General features: G+C 44.9%; 1 long non-coding RNA gene across 1 annotated transcript; it reads left to right on the top strand.

The window, feature by feature from the left end:
• The first annotated feature begins 783 nt into the window (after positions 1-783).
• On the top strand, positions 784-1,704 carry LOC308326980. Its single transcript, XR_013965152.1, has 2 exons — positions 784-868; positions 1,383-1,704. It is a non-coding gene; the product is annotated as an uncharacterized lncRNA (long non-coding RNA).
• The last annotated feature ends 13,458 nt before the right edge of the window (positions 1,705-15,162 follow it).

Below are 15,162 nucleotides of genomic sequence, written 5' to 3'. Positions count from 1 at the left end.
AAGCTCACAATGCGTCCTGATGCGACGCATTGTGAGAATAGATCTACAAGCCCACAACGCGTCACAGAATAGATCTACAAGCCAACAACGCATCACAGAATAGATCTACAAGCCCACAACGCGTCACAGAATAGATCTACAAGCCCACAATGCGTCACAGAATAGATCTACAAGCCCACAACGCGTCGCAGAATAGATCTACAAGCCCACAACGCGTCACAGAATAGATCTACAAGCCCACAACGCGTCACAGAATAGATCTGCAAGCCCACAATGCGTCACAGAATAGATCTACAAGCCCACAACGCGTCACAGAATAGATCTACAAGCCCACAATGCGTCACAGAATAGATCTACAAGCCCACAACGCGTCCCGATGCGACGTGTTGTGAGAATAGATCTACAAGCCCACAACGCTTCACAATGCGACTCTTACTTTTACTTTTTGTACTTAAAGGACATTTTGATGCCGATACTTTTGTACTTTTACTTGAGTGCACTTCTACTTCTAACAGAGTAAATCTACACTGCAGTATTAGTGTGTGTGTGTGTGTGTGTGTGTGTGTGTGTGTGTGTGTGTGTGTGTGTGTGTGTGTGTGTGTGTGCGTGTGCGCGTGCGTGCGTGCGTGTGTGTGTGCGTGCGTGCGTGCGTGCACATAGTTGCATGTGATCTACTTCCATGATCAAAGTGAAGAAGTGAATGTATTGGATCAAATTAATGATGATTTCAATCATGTGCAAATGATCAGGAATTCATCAGAGTATGGATGGAGGGTTGGTGGCCATGGATTGGTCTGAAAAGGAGCGTAAGCAGATGGTCCTGGACGTGGACGTGGACGTGGGTGGATGGAACACCACTGACAACAACGTGAGACATTTTACATGTTTTTATATTGTAATTATAGCAAAGTCACTGTAAGTAGTTCAATACATTGTGTTCATTGTGCAGGTACCGGTACTGTATGTGAGTGGATGTGGGTCAATACAGTCTGTCTATTGTGCAGGTACCGGTACTGTATGTGAGTGACTGAGTGGATGTGGGTCAATACAGTGTGTTTATTGTGCAGGTACCGGTACTGTATGTGAGTGACTGAGTGGATGTGGGTCAATACATTGTTTATTGTGCAGGTACCGGTACTGTATGTGAGTGACTGACTGAGTGGATGTGGGTCAATACATTGTTTATTGTGCAGGTAACGGTACTGTATGTGAGTGACTGAGTGGATGTGGGTCAATACAGTGTGTTTATTGTGCAGGTACCGGTACTGTATGTGAGTGACTGAGTGGATGTGGGTCAATAAAGTGTGTTTATTGTGCAGGTACCGGTACTGTATGTGAGTGACTGAGTGGATGTGGGTCAATACAGTGTGTTTATTGTGCAGGTACTGGGGCAGTGGAGAACCTCATAACAATGAAGACAGGAACTGTGCACTCTACTATCCCCATACTGACTCTGGATCATGGGGTAATGTCCCATGTTCAGATGTACTGCCCGCACTCTGTGAAAAATGAGCGTGTTTTCAGTCCATTGATGAAACTGCAGCTCAGCGTTTCGCTGCCAGCGGTGGAAGAAGTACTCACATTTTATACTCAGTAAGTAAAAAAATACCACATTGTAAGAAAATATACTCCAAAAAGTAAAGTCCTGGATTCAAGATGTATTTGAGTAAAATGTTTAATTAATGTACTTAATTACAGAAAGTTTTTTTTAAAAGTACCTGTTTTGCAGAGTGTCCCATTTCAGGTATAACAATGCATTTTAAAATAGCAGATCTGCAAGCTCACACATAGCTTGTAGATCTGCTATGTTCACACGGCCTAAGAAGGCTCAATGTATAGCGCTGAAGGGGTTAATGCACGTTTTGTAATAATAATCCAAATCTAAAGTAACTAAAGTCTTCAAATACTTGTAGTCAGTGGTGGAAAGTAACAAAGTACATTTACTTAAGTACAATTATGAAGTATTTGTACTTTGTTTCCAATTTGCAATACTTGTACTTCTACTCTGAGGAATGTTTTGCTTTACTGGAGTATTTACCTTTGTCAGTACTTGTACTTCTACTCCACTACATCTCAGAGGCAAATATTGTACTTTTACTCCACTATGATTATTTGAAAACTGTAGTTACTGTTACTCAGTGGTGGATAAGTAACTAAGTACATTAGTAGTAATTAGTAGAGAAAATAATAGAAACATTTTATTGTACAGAAGTAGAAACTGTTCCATAACCACTTTAACACAAAGCACCAACTATGATGCTTTATAGCATGTTATTCATTTAGATTTCACAACCCTGTAGTGACCCTATTCCGCCAAACATAGTAGATCTACAAGCTCACAGCGCGTCCACGACACCATGCACTGTGAGCTTGTAGATCAGCTATAACCTGCCATCAAGGAGGGGGCTCCTCACTGTTGTTCAATTGTGCAAATTTTCATTTAGTTTTAGTCATAGTCTTTTGAGTATTAAGTTTTAGTCATATTTTGATCATCTGAAATGTTTTATTCTTATAGTCTAGTTTTAGTTGACTAAATAGTGTGAGATTTTAGTCGACTACAATGTATTTTGGCTCCGTAATGGCTGATTGTACATTTGGTTGCGTGCTGAAAATAGCAGATCTACAATCTCACAACGCCTCACAGTGCGACACGTTGTGAGATTGTAGATCGGCAGAGCACGACCAAACATAAAATGACTTGTCTTTTAGTTCTACTGGATCTCTTCTCCACATTTTAGTCTAGTTTTCATTTCTGAATGACATTTTCAATATATTTAGTCCTTGTTTTAGTCGTGATAGCTTAGTTTTTATTTTGTTATTTCTGTCGACGAACATTTTTCATCATAGTTTTTGTCAACGAAATCAACTCTATCATCACACACACACACACACACACACACACACACACACACACACACACACACACACACACACACAACAGGTGTATTACTGTATTGTAATGATTCATTGATAACATACTGCATTGTAATGATTCATTCATAAATTACTGTATTGTAATGATTCATTCATAAATGACTGCATTGTAATGATTCATTCATAAATTACTGTATTGTAATGATTCATTGATAAATGATTGCATTGTAATGATTCATTGATAAATGACTGTATTGTAATGATTCATTGATAAATGACTGTATTGTAATGATTCATTCATAAATGACTGTATTGTAATGATTCATTGATAAATGACTGTATTGTAATGATTCATTGATAACATACTGCATTGTAATGATTAATTCATAAATTACTGTATTGTAATGATTCATTCATAAATGACTGCATTGTAATGATTCATTCATAAATTACTGTATTGTAATGATTCATTCATAAATTACTGTATTGTAATGATTCATTCATAAATTACTGTATTGTAAGCCATCTTTTTAATCACCTTATACAGTATACTGAGCAGTGGAAGCATTTAATAAAACTTTATTAGTAACAATAGTATTGTCCCAGTCTATTAATAACAATTCTGCTGACCTGTGGGAAAATAATGTATGTGTACCAGATGATAACCTGATCATATTCTGATGATACAGTATTTAAGGTTGGAAGGAGGAGGCTGCAGTTAGCACTGGATTTGCTCACTATGATGTTCTCCATTCATTGTCCAATGGGAGTTTAATGTTTGTGTAAGACAAAAATCACACCCGTGTGAAGTGAGGGGCGCTAATATATTAAAGTCTAACTAACTGGTGTTGATTAGGTGATGTAAAACAAACGGTGCAAACACAAACATTAAACACCGTTAACAATAAAGAGACAATATGACGTAAATGACACATCATGGCGTAAATGTTCCTTCATTGTCGATGCGTTTACATTAAACACCGTTAACAATAAAGAGACAATATGACGTAAATGACACATCATGGCGTAAATGTTCCTTCATTGTCGATTGTGCTCCTCGCCACTCGCCCTCGATATGCGCGTTCACGCGAGGCTGCGCCATATTAAGTGTCGTCCGAAACCAAGCAGCCTTGAGTGGAAGTGGCTTATAAAGCCCTCAAGAGCGAGTCTGTGCCGATCTAGACTCCATTGCCTTGTGCAGCCCTGCTCTCTGTCCGCATGGAAACCGCCACCGACAACCGCCACAAATAAATGATAAATAAACTCCTCCTAAACAATCTTCATCTGATGCAGAATAGACAACGCTCCAACTGATGTTCACAAGGGCTCTTTATTTACCCCACCGTGAAAAAACTATAAATTAAACCACACAAACAAAACAACTTTTAACACAATGATTTATAAACACCATGGATGTGTATGACATGTCATTTTTGACAGTCACGCTGCATTTCCTTTTTCTATATTAATGAAATCCACATGTCACACAAACATACACGATGCAATGCAATATAACTGTACAAACAAAATATCAGGTAACACAATTTTATGATGGTAAGTTGGTAACCATGGCAACGAATGGTGTCTGTTTCCTGTTTCTTCACACGGAGGGCGAGTGCATTTCCAAACTGTTTTTTTATTATACCCAGCACCCTAATCAAGGGAACTTGATTCAGCTGCAGGGGCACTTCCTGACGAGGGAACCTCCCGAGAGCACTTCAAGTCAAGGGACTGGTTTCAGTTCAGTGTCTTTGCCCAAGGACACTTCCACATGTGGACAGGAGGAGGAGGAGCAGGGATTGGAACCGCCGACCCAGGGATCATTGGACGACCTGCTCTTTACCTCCTGAGCCACATGCAGCCGCCCTTTTGGTGTTTCAAGCATTATGTTATGCTTTAGCTGTTGAAGAATAGCAGACCTACAAGCTCGTAGCGCGGCACACGGTGCCGCGCTACGAGCTTGTAGGTCTGCTAGGGAGGGAGGGAGGGAGGGGGAGAGAGAGAGAGAGAGAGAGAGAGAGAGAGAGAGAGAGAGAGAGAGAGAGAGAGAGAGGGAGGGAGAGGATGGAGCAGAAATAGCCCGCCTGTCCTTGGGAGATGACTCAAAATATGGAGATGGAGTATACATATATTTTACTAGGTCACATTGACCGGAGAGGAGGGGAGTGTGTGTGTGTGTGTGTGTGTGTGTGTGTGTGTGCGTGCGTGCGTGTGTGCGTGCGTGCGTGAGCGTGCATGCGTGTCAGGTGCCACATTTCTCATGCAAACAGCAAAGTGGCCCATACCTCCTCCCCAATTATTGTTGCAAAACCGTCCACAAGGTGGTGCTATTGTGCATGAGGTGGTGCTACGCCACATGTTGGCCTATACTTTAATACAGTCACATGTAGATATCCTATTTCCACAATGTTTTCCTCCGTCTTAACAAGGACTATTTATGTATTTCGTTTTAGAACGGTCTTTAGAGTCATTCATTGGTCACTGTATAAATGTGCAGATAGCTGCTCAACCCAACTGCAGACGGCTCGGGGGCCACTCTGCGCATTTACAAAAGTCCAAATAATATGTCAGTATTATCTTTGAAACGTTTACAAATGTATTTTAGACTACAAATGGAGGCGGTTAGTAACGTAAGGACAGTATAACTAATATATGAAACCAATGGCCCAGTAGAGAACACATGGGTGAACTATTAACTAATATATTAAACCAATGTCCCAGTAGAGAACACATAGGTGAACTATTAACTAATATATTAAACCAATGTCCCAGTAGAGAACACATGAGTGAACTATTAACTAATATATGAAACCAATGTCCCAGTAGAGAACACATAAGTGAACTATTAACTAATATATGAAACCAATGTCCCAGTAGAGAACACATAGGTGAACTATTAACTAATATATGAAACCAATGTCCCAGTAGAGAACACATAGGTGAACTATTAACTAATATATGAAACCAATGTCACATTATAGAGAACACATAGGTGAACTATTAACTAATATATGAAACCAATGTCCCAGTAGAGAACACATAGGTGAACTATTAACTAATATATTAAACCAATGTCCCAGTAGAGAACACATGAGTGACCTATTAACTAATATATGAAACCAATGTCCCAGTAGAGAACACATGGGTGAACTATTAACTATTATTCGCCCCCAGAATCAGGCACAAGTCTATAACACCAGCACTTAAACCTAAACTCTAAAGGCGTCATTTATTTATGTATTTGATTACACACACACACACACACACACACACACACACACACACACACACACACACACACACACACACACGCATGCACGCACGCACGCACACACGCACACACACACAGATGACAGTATGTCTGACAGGTAGAGCAGGGTGAGCCGATTCTAACTGTGCTGCTATGTTTGTTTGTGAGATTGTTCTAGCATTTGATCATTAAAGATCCACTCATGATTTCAGCTGTTCAGACAGCAGAGGAGAGAGATTAAGGACACAGACTAGTGCAGATATATACATCACAGTATATATATACAGTATGATGTCATTACTGTACGAGCATAAACAAAGCCGAGTCAAGATGTGAACGTATATGTAGCGTATAAAGTCTATACAGCGAGGATGGAGGATGGAACAGAGAGATATCACATCCTTATCCCATTCTGAACGGGAACCCCTTTTGGTGTTAGCATCATGTCGTGCTTTAGCTATTGAAAAATAGCAGATCTACAAGCTCGTAGCGCGCCACGAGCTTGTAGGTCTGCTATTTTTTGAAAAATCGACTGACATTTTTTTAGAATCTGATCTCAGGTCAGAATGGGTTCATCGGACCAGTGTGTGTCCAGTGGAAAACCTCGTATGAATCTGATCTCAGGTCAGAATGGGTTCATCGGACCAGTGTGTGTCCAGTGGGAAACCTCGTATGAATCTGATCTCAGGTCAGAATGGGTTCATCGGACCAGTGTGTGTCCAGTGGGAAACCTCGTATGAATCTGATCTCAGGTCAGAATGGGTTCATCGGACCAGTGTGTGTCCAGTGGAAAACGAGGGAGGGCAGAATCCGTTTTACCGGCCCGGCAGGCCGGCCGGTAAACAGGGCCGGCCGGTCCTTAAAAGGGCCGGCCGGTCCTTAAAAGGGCCGGTAAAAAGGGCCGGTAAAAAGGGCCGGCCGGTCCTTAAAAGGGCCGGCCGGTCCTTAAAAGGGCCGGCCGGTAAAAAGGGCCGGTAAAAAGGGTTAGTTAATTATTATTTTTTTGTAACTCTGTCATTTCTCAACCGTTTTGGATGGGGGTGGTCTCATTTGAATCGTGCCGCCCCCCCGGGGGCATCCTTGGGGGTCTCAAAGTTGGGGGACCCCCCGGGACCCCCAGGGACCCCCAAATGGTAACTCTGTCATTTCTCAACCGTTTTGGATGGGGGTGGTCTCATTTGAATCGTGCCGCCCCCCCGGGGGCATCCTTGGGGGTCTCAAAGTTGGGGGACCCCCCGGGACCCCCAGGGACCCCCAAATGGTAACTCTGTCATTTCTCAACCCTTTTGGATGGGGGTGGTCTCATTTGAATCGTGCCGCCCCCCCGGGGGCATCCTTGGGGGTCTCAAAGTTGGGGGACCCCCCGGGACCCCCAAATGGTAACTCTGTCATTTCTCAACCGTTTTGGATGGGGGTGGTCTCATTTGAATCGTGCCGCCCCCCCGGGGGCATCCTTGGGGGTCTCAAAGTTGGGGGACCCCCCGGGACCCCCAGGGACCCCCAAATGGTAACTCTGTCATTTCTCAACCCTTTTGGATGGGGGTGGTCTCATTTGAATCGTGCCGCCCCCCCGGGGGCATCCTTGGGGGTCTCAAAGTTGGGGGACCCCCCGGGACCCCCAAATGGTAACTCTGTCATTTCTCAACCGTTTTGGATGGGGGTGGTCTCATTTGAATCGTGCCGCCCCCCCGGGGGCATCCTTGGGGGTCTCAAAGTTGGGGGACCCCCCGGGATCCCCAGGGACCCCCAAATGGTAACTCTGTCATTTCTCAACCCTTTTGGATGGGGGTGGTCTCATTTGAATCGTGCCGCCCCCCCGGGGGCATCCTTGGGGGTCTCAAAGTTGGGGGACCCCCCGGGACCCCCAGGGACCCCCAAATGGTAACTCTGTCATTTCTCAACCGTTTTGGATGGGGGTGGTCTCATTTGAATCGTGTCGCGTCCCCTGGGGAGTCTTTGGGGGTCTCAAGGTTCGGGGACCCCCCGGGGACCCCCAGGGACCCCCAGGGACCCCCAAATGGTAACTGTCATTTCTCTACCGTTTTGGACGGGGGTGGTCTCATTTGAATCGTCTCGCCCCCCCGGGGGCGTCTTTGGGGGTCTCAAGGTCTCAGGGACCCCCAAATTGTAACTCTGTCATTTATCTACTTTTTTGGACGTGGGGGTTAGCTTGTTGCACTTACTCACTCATCATTTTCATTGTAATGGATTTATTGACATTCAATTCAAATTGTCATTTATTTAATCATGATGCATTTAATTTGTATAACAGCATTTTAAAAATCAAATCCTCTTAAAGTTAATTTAGACTAAATGTCAAGGCAAAAATTGTGTTAATATTTATTCATACATTTTCTATGATGAATTATACAGTTATTATTATTATTAATTATACAGGGCGCATCGGACGTTGTGATTTTTCAGGGAGGCCGCCAACTCGTGACAGGGAGTCCTAAAACTGCTGAAATGTTTTGAAAAAATGTGGATTATTTTTTGAAACATTTTTTTTTCCAAATATGACAAGATGTTTCACTTGTGCTGTATGCTTCATTATGTAAAATGTGTTTGAAATGAAATGTAATGTGACATGTTTTGAATTACATTGCGTTCAAGAAATTGTCATTGTCTTAATATTATTATGTGAATTTGATATGAATTGATTTGCCAATGTAGTTGCTAATGAATGAATGTATGAAATACTTTCTTTTATCTCATGCATAATTGTAATGTTTTAAAAAATGAAATAAAAATGTTAAAAAAAATGCATGAGAAAAAAACGGGTCTTCACTCTTCGCGCATGCGCACATCTACAGTACCCTGTTGAATGCATATTCCATACACTTGAATATAAACACATGGTTGAGATAACATTGTTCATTTGTGTCTAACATCAATGGGAACTAGAGATGCTAAGTGCTAACATTGATAACAGCTAAAGTGCATTAATGGCAAACTTTTTTTTTAAATGTTCTTTTTTAGCCTATATTGTGTATGGACACAATAGCTACATTTTAGACTGTATCATTATTGTATATTATATTTAAAAAAAATAGACAGACAAACAGACAGACAGATAGATTGACAGGCAGGCAGGCAGACAGACAGTGTGTGCGTATACAGTGTGTGTGCGTGCGTGCGTGCTTCATCGTATTTATTATTATTATTATTAATAATAATAATATTTATACTTCATTGTATTTAATATTATTATTATTATTATTATTATTATTATTACTATTACTATTACTATTACTATTATTATTATTTATATTTATACTTTATTGTATTTATTATTATTATTATTATTATTATTATTATTTATATTTATACTTCATCATATTTTTATTATTATTATTATTTTATCTCTTTTCCTACTTGGATCCGTAGCCACTGGCACTGCCTGGTTTGTCCATCTGTACCTGCATGCATAGATTGATTGCTCAGTAGGGCCAGTAGGGCCAAGTTAGGGCCCTAGGAAGGAGGGAGAAAGGAAGGAAGCAAGGAAGCCCAGTAGGGCCCAGTAGAACCCAGTAGGACCCAGTAGGACCCAGTAGGACCCAATAGGGCCCAGTAGGGCCCAGTTAGGGCCCAGTAGGGCCCAGTTAGGGCCCTAGGAAGGAGGGAGGAAGGAAGGAAGGAAGCAAGGAAGGAAGGAGTGTGAGTGTGAGTGTGTGTGTGTGTGTGTGTGTGCAATGTAATTGGGGTACTTGGTATGCTAAATGATGTATAGGAGTCGAGTGGCACACACACACACACACACACACACACACACACACACAAACACACACACACACACTCACACTCACACTCCTTCCTTGCTTCCTTCCTTCCTTCCTTCCTCCCTCCTTCCTAGGGCCCTAACTTGGCCCTACTGGCCCTACTGAGCAATCAATCTATGCATGCAGGTACAGATGGACAAACCAGGCAGTGCCAGTGGCTACAGATTCAAGTAGGAAAAGACATAAAATACTAATAATAATAAATACGATGAAGTATAAATATAATTAATAATAATAATAATATTAAATACAATGAAGTATAAATATAAATATTAATAATAATAAATACGATGAAGCACGCACGCACACACACACTGTATACGCACACACGCACACACACACACTGTATACGCACGCACGCACACACACACACAAACACACTGTATACGCACGCACGCACACACACACACACACACACTGTATACGCACGCACACACACACACTGTATATGCATGCACGCACACACACACACTGTATACGCACGCACACACACACAAACACTGTATACGCACGCACACACACAGACTGTATACGCACGCACGTACGCACGCACGCACGCATACACGCACGCACAATGTATGCGCATGCACGCACACACACTGTATACGCACGCACACACTGTCTGTCTGTCTGTCTGCCTGTCTGTCTGCCTGCCTGTCTGTCTGTCTGTTTGTCTGTTTGTCTGTTTGTCTATTTTTTTTAATATAATATACAATAATGATACAGTCTAAAATGTAGCTATTGTGTCCATACACAATATAGGCTAAAAAAGAACATTTAAAAAAAAAAGTTTGCCATGTGCAAGTTTCGAACTCGCACCTACATGGAGCAGTGACTCCAGGGGCGAGAGCGCTGACCGCTACACTACCAAAGGACTACATTAATTTCGAGATTTGTACTACTAGGATAAATAACCTGCACCGCGGCAGGCAAAATAAAAATACCAAAGTCAACCTTTTACGTCGCAAATGGGTAGCTATAGACCAGACGAGTCATCAAACCGCCACGAGGAGTTCTAATATGCCGACGTATTCATCAAACCACCACAACGTATAATAAACCGCCATACAACGTATTAATTAATAGTTGCGACTTACGTCAACCGCCTTTAACAGTTGTATTGAGTTGTACTTGAAATGTACTGTAATTCTGCAAACTTAATAAACCAACCAATCAATCATGACTTGAAAAAGAAGACACTTTAGTGGCTTGTATATCTGCTGTTAATGGTGCGTTTCGTCTATTTTTGTTTTTACAGTAAAATGTACCTGCTTTGCACTACTGCATGCTTCAATGAGGAATGCTAACAACAGAACCATGCTAGTTAGCTAACACATCGTACGGACTGGTCTATTTTATTGTAACCACAGTTTACATTAGTGTATGTGTTTATTTCTAGTTTTATATAAAAGCAACCAAATACATTTTCGTTGTGGCTTGACTGTTTATTGCACAGTAATTGAGTAATTAATTGCACAGTTTTGTCGGGTAACGGCGAGCCTTGTCAGAGGGAAATAGATTGGTTAAATGTCCATTACTGAAAAGTGTGTGTGTGAGAGAGCTATAGTAAGAATAATATGCAAATTGTTCTCTCTGTCTCCCTCCCATAAATAAATATCTATCATGACAATGTCAAGATTTACCATGTGGGGGTCCCCGAACCTCCCCCCGATAATGCGCCCATAGAGGCAACACGATTCCAACCAACCCCTGTCCAAAACAGTTGAGAATTGATAGTTACCATGGGGGGGTCCCCGCACTTTGAGACCCCCAAAGACACCCCCGGGGACGCAACACGATTCAAATGAGACCACCCCCATCCAAAACGGTTGAGAAATGACAGAGTTACCATTTGGGGGTCCCTGGGGGTCCCTGGGGGCCCCCCAACCTTGAGACTCCCAAAGACTCCCCCGGGGACGCGACACGATTCAAATGAGACCACCCCCATCCAAAACGGTAGAGAAATGACAGAGTTACCATTTGGGGGTCCCTGGGGGTCCCCCAACTTTGAGACCCCCAAGGATGCCCCCGGGGACGCGACACGATTCAAATGAGACCACCCCCATCCAAAACGGTAGAGAAATGACAGAGTTACCATTTGGGGGTCCCTGGGGGTCCCGGGGGGTCCCCCAACTTTGAGACCCCCAAGGATGCCCCCGGGGGGGCGGCACGATTCAAATGAGACCACCCCCATCCAAAACGGTAGAGAAATGACAGTTACCATTTGGGGGTCCCTGGGGGTCCCCGGGGGGTCCCCGAACCTTGAGACCCCCAAAGACGCCCCCGGGAACGCAACACGATTCAAATGAGACCACCCCCATCCAAAACGGTAGAGAAATGACAGAGTTACCATTTGGGGGTCCCTGGGGGTCCCCGGGGGGTCCCCGAACCTTGAGACCCCCAAAGACGCCCCCGGGAACGCAACACGATTCAAATGAGACCACCCCCATCCAAAACGGTAGAGAAATGACAGAGTTACCATTTGGGGGTCCCTGGGGGTCCCCGGGGGGTCCCCGAACCTTGAGACCCCCAAAGACGCCCCCGGGAACGCAACAAGATTCAAATGAGACCACCCCCATCCAAAACGGTAGAGAAATGACAGAGTTACCATTTGGGGGTCCCTGGGGGTCCCCGGGGGGTCCCCGAACCTTGAGACCCCCAAAGACGCCCCCGGGAACGCAACAAGATTCAAATGAGACCACCCCCATCCAAAACGGTAGAGAAATGACAGAGTTACCATTTGGGGGTCCCTGGGGGTCCCCGGGGGGTCCCCGAACCTTGAGACCCCCAAAGACGCCCCCGGGAACGCAACACGATTCAAATGAGACCACCCCCATCCAAAACGGTAGAGAAATGACAGAGTTACCATTTGGGGGTCCCTGGGGGTCCCGGGGGGTCCCCCAACTTTGAGACCCCCAAGGATGCCCCCGGGGGGGCGGCACGATTCAAATGAGACCACCCCCATCCAAAACGGTAGAGAAATGACAGTTACCATTTGGGGGTCCCTGGGGGTCCCCGGGGGGTCCCCGAACCTTGAGACCCCCAAAGACGCCCCCGGGAACGCAACACGATTCAAATGAGACCACCCCCATCCAAAACGGTAGAGAAATGACAGAGTTACCATTTGGGGGTCCCTGGGGGTCCCGGGGGGTCCCCCAACTTTGAGACCCCCAAGGATGCCCCCGGGGGGGCGGCACGATTCAAATGAGACCACCCCCATCCAAAACGGTTGAGAAATGACAGAGTTACCAAAAAAAAAAAATTAACTTGGAAAAAAAAAAAAAAAAAAAAAAAAAAAAAAATCCGGCCGGCCGACCCTTAAAACGACCGGCCGGCCCTTTTTACAACCGGCCGGCCCTTTTAAGGACCGGCCGGCCCTTTTAAGACCGGCCGGCCCTTTTAAGGACCGGCCGGCCCTTTTTACCGGCCCTTTTTACCGGCCGGCCCTTTTAAGGACCGGCCGGCCCTTTTAAGGACCGGCCGGCCCTTTTTACCGGCCCTTTTTACCGGCCCTTTTTACCGGCCGGCCCTTTTAAGGACCGGCCGGCCCTGTTTACCGGCCGGCCTGCCGGGCCGGTAAAACGGATTCTGCCCTTGCTGTGGAAAACCTCGTATATGAATCTGATCTCAGGTCAGAATGGGTTCATCGGACCAGTGTAGTGTCCAGTGGGAAACCTCGTATGAATCTGATCTCTGAAACTCCACCCCGCCACACCCATGTTACCCCCCCTCCCTGCCACCCACCCATCACCCCCCCCCCCCCCCCCCCCCTCCCTTCTCTCTCTGGGTAGCGTCTGTCTGTGTCCCAGCAGGGGGGGGGGGGTTCAGTCCAAACTGCTGTAACATGCAGAAAGCTGTGTTTGTGTCCAGAGGGAGGCAGCCGGTGGGACTCCATTAATGTCCTGCTCTCAGCGAATTGTCTTTGTCTCTCTGAGCCCTGGGGTTAGCTGTAAACAGGCTGCACGCACGTGTGTGTGTGTGTGTGTGTGTGTGTGTGTGTGTGTGTGTGTGTGTGTGTGTGTGTGTGTGCGCATGCCTGCGCCTGCGTGCATGTTTGTTTATCATATGTCTGCACCTGTGCACACCTGCTCTATAACAACTACCAGTTGTCTTTTGTGGGCGTGTCCAACTGGAGGCAGGGACAAATTAGCCATAGGGCCAGTTGGGCCGCAGCCCAGGGGCCCTTGGCTCCCAGGGGCCCTTTGCGGGAAACTGGACCGCGTCGCGCAGTACTGGGTTTGAGGCACTGACAAGGGCCCCTGGAGCCCGGCCTCTAACACCCCCCAGAATGGAGGTCCCCTACTGGGGACCCCTTAAAGTGGGCCCTTTGAGGACCAATTTCAAATGTGTGTGGGCCCCTCCTCTGCTCTGTATTCTCCCTCGGTCTGAGCCTCAAACGCAGCGCAGGCTCCTGGGGGCTGGGGCCCTACAGGCTGGGCGTCAAAGTGGGCCCTTTGAGGACCACTGCTCCACCGTACTGTGAAGCAGTGGTCCTCAAGGGGCCCACTTTGAGAGGTCCCATTGAGGAGGGGCCACAGGGGAGCCTGGAACGCAGCGCAGGATCCTGGGGGCTGGGGCCCTACAGGCTGGGCGTCAAAGTGGGCCCTTTGCAGATCACTGCTCCACCATACTGTGAAGCTGTGGTCCAAAGTGGGGCCCACTTTGGAGGTCCCATTGAAGAGGGGCCACAGGCCGCCGGGGGCCTTGAAGGCTGTAAGTGTCCCTGACCACCAGGAGTTATAGGTATATCCTGAAGCTATAAAGACTAGAAATATAATGGATTATTATGTTGATTACTTGTTTCAGGCAGATTTGCAAATATTAATATGTTGTTGCCTCAAAATGCTCAAATATATTATGAATAATTAAATATTGTGATTTTTTTTGTGCAGCACCAAAAACTTTATAGGCTATCATCACTTATTACTTTAAATAAATGTTGTCATAATTGTTGAGAAAATTACATATTTTGTATTTGTATTTTGTTACCCTTATTGGCCTTGGACCTTAGTGAAATGAATAAAATTATCAACAGAGAAATTTCGTCAAAATTCTGCTAAATATGACATAAATTAAACGCCATTGACATTGAAGGGAAAATGTATGTCATATGTAAACGAGCAAATCAGCTAATCAATCACAGGCAACAGGCATTCTGATTGGCCAGTATGAGATGATATCTGATGTATGATGACAAGAGCGCCCCTCACTTAACATGGGTGTGATTTTTCTTTAATGAAGTGATATGAGGTAGGGGTG

The sequence above is a fragment of the Protomyctophum bolini genome, assembly GCF_963924005.1.
Source record: "Protomyctophum bolini genome assembly, chromosome: 13".
Classification (NCBI taxonomy): Eukaryota; Metazoa; Chordata; class Actinopteri; order Myctophiformes; family Myctophidae; genus Protomyctophum; species Protomyctophum bolini.
Note: the sequence above shows the minus strand (reverse complement) of the source record. Positions and strands in the feature narration are given on the sequence as shown.